Genomic DNA, 2,500 nt, shown 5'->3' with positions numbered 1-2,500 from the left:
GCCCAGCCAGAGTGGCCCTTCCCCGGGCAGAGTCTGGGGAGAGTGGGGGGTGGCTCTGGAGGTGCTCCGGGGGCTCCAGGGGCTGCTTGGTGGAGACCATGCCCAGCCAGAGTGGCCCTTCCCCCGGGTGAGTCTGGGGACAGTGGGGGGTGGCCCTGGAGGGCCTCCGGGGGTTCCAGGGGGTGCTCGGCGGAGGCCATGCCCGGCCAGAGTGTCCCTTCCCCGGGCAGAGTCTGGGGAGAGTGGGGGGTGGCTCTGGAGGTGCTCCGGGGACTCCAGGGGTTCCAGGGGGTGGTCGGCGGAGGCCATGCCCAGCCAGAGTGTCCCTTCCCCGGGGTGAGTCTGGAGGAGTGGGGGGTGGCTCTGGAGGTGCTCCGGGGGCTCCAGGGGGTGCTTGGTGGAGACCATGCCCAGCCAGAGTGGCCCTCCCCCGGGGTGAGTCTGGGGAGAGTGGGGGGTGGCTCTGGAGGGCCTCCGGGGGTTCCAGGGGCTCCAGGGGGTGCTTGGTGGAGGCCATGCCCAGCCAGAGTGGCCCTTCCCCGGGGTGAGTCTGGGGAGAGTGGGGGGTGGCTCTGGGGGTGCTCCGGGGGCTCCAGGGGGTGCTCGGCGGAGGCCATGCCCAGCCAGAGTGTCCCTTCCCCGGGGTGAGTCTGGAGGAGTGGGGGGTGGCCCTGGAGGTGCTCCGGGGGCTCCAGGGGCTCCAGGGGGTGCTCGGCGGAGGCCATGCCCAGCCAGAGTGTCCCTTCCCCGGGGTGAGTCTGGAGGAGTGGGGGGTGGCTCTGGAGGTGCTCCGGGGGCTCCAGGGGGTGCTTGGTGGAGACCATGCCCAGCCAGAGTGGCCCTTCCCCGGGGTGAGTCTGGAGGAGTGGGGGGTGGCCCTGGAGGTGCTCCGGGGGCTCCAGGGGCTCCAGGGGGTGCTTGGTGGAGGCCATGCCCAGCCAGAGTGGCCCTTCCCCGGGGTGAGTCTGGGGAGAGTGGGGGGTGGCTCTGGGGGTGCTCCGGGGGCTCCAGGGGTTCCAGGGGGTGGTCGGCGGAGGCCATGCCCAGCCAGAGTGTCCCTTCCCCGGGGTGAGTCTGGAGGAGAGTGGGGGGTGGCTCTGGGGGTGCTCCGGGGGCTCCAGGGGGTGCTCGGCGGAGGCCATGCCCAGCCAGAGTGTCCCTTCCCCGGGGTGAGTCTGGAGGAGTGGGGGGTGGCCCTGGAGGTGCTCCGGGGGCTCCAGGGGCTCCAGGGGGTGCTCGGTGGGGGCCATGCCCAGCCAGAGTGTCCCTTCCCCGGGGTGAGTCTGGAGGAGTGGGGGGTGGCTCTGGAGGTGCTCCGGGGGCTCCAGGGGGTGCTTGGTGGAGACCATGCCCAGCCAGAGTGGCCCTCCCCCGGGGTGAGTCTGGGGAGAGTGGGGGGTGGCTCTGGAGGGCCTCCGGGGGTTCCAGGGGCTCCAGGGGGTGCTTGGTGGAGGCCATGCCCAGCCAGAGTGTCCCTTCCCCGGGGTGAGTCTGGGGTGAGTGGGGGGTGGCTCTGGGGGTGCTCCGGGGGCTCCAGGGGGTGCTCGGCGGAGGCCATGCCCAGCCAGAGTGGCCCTTCCCCGGGGTGAGTCTGGGGAGAGTGGGGGGTGGCTCTGGGGGTGCTCCGGGGGCTCCAGGGGCTCCAGGGGGTGCTCGGTGGGGGCCATGCCCAGCCAGAGTGTCCCTTCCCCGGGGTGAGTCTGGAGGAGTGGGGGGTGGCTCTGGAGGTGCTCCGGGGGCTCCAGGGGGTGCTTGGTGGAGACCATGCCCAGCCAGAGTGGCCCTCCCCCGGGGTGAGTCTGGGGAGAGTGGGGGGTGGCTCTGGAGGGCCTCCGGGGGTTCCAGGGGCTCCAGGGGGTGCTTGGTGGAGGCCATGCCCAGCCAGAGTGTCCCTTCCCCGGGGTGAGTCTGGGGTGAGTGGGGGGTGGCTCTGGGGGTGCTCCGGGGGCTCCAGGGGGTGCTCGGCGGAGGCCATGCCCAGCCAGAGTGGCCCTTCCCCGGGGTGAGTCTGGGGAGAGTGGGGGGTGGCTCTGGGGGTGCTCCGGGGGCTCCAGGGGGTGCTTGGTGGAGACCATGCCCAGCCAGAGTGGCCCTTCCCCGGGCAGAGTCTGGGGAGAGTGGGGGGTGGCTCTGGAGGTGCTCCGGGGGCTCCAGGGGTTCCAGGGGGTGCTCAGTGGGGGCCATGCCCAGGCAGAGTGTCCCTTCCCCGGGGTGAGTCTGGAGGAGTGGGGGGTGGCTCTGGAGGTGCTCCGGGGGCTCCAGGGGGTGCTTGGTGGAGACCATGCCCAGCCAGAGTGTCCCTTCCCCGGGGTGAGTCTGGGGAGAGTGGGGGGTGGCTCTGGGGGTGCTCCGGGGGCTCCAGGGGGTGCTTGGTGGAGACCATGCCCAGCCAGAGTGGCCCTTCCCCGGGGTGAGTCTGGGGAGAGTGGGGGGTGGCTCTGGAGGGCCTCCGGGGGTTCCAGGGGTTCCAGGGGGTGCTCGGTGGAGGCCATGCCCAGCC

The sequence above is a fragment of the Eucyclogobius newberryi genome, unplaced genomic scaffold (assembly GCF_026437365.1).
Source record: "Eucyclogobius newberryi isolate DKJ021-1_F unplaced genomic scaffold, fEucNew1.0.hap1 SCAF_364, whole genome shotgun sequence".
Lineage (NCBI taxonomy): Eukaryota > Metazoa > Chordata > Actinopteri > Gobiiformes > Gobiidae > Eucyclogobius > Eucyclogobius newberryi.
This window is presented reverse-complemented; position numbering follows the sequence as displayed.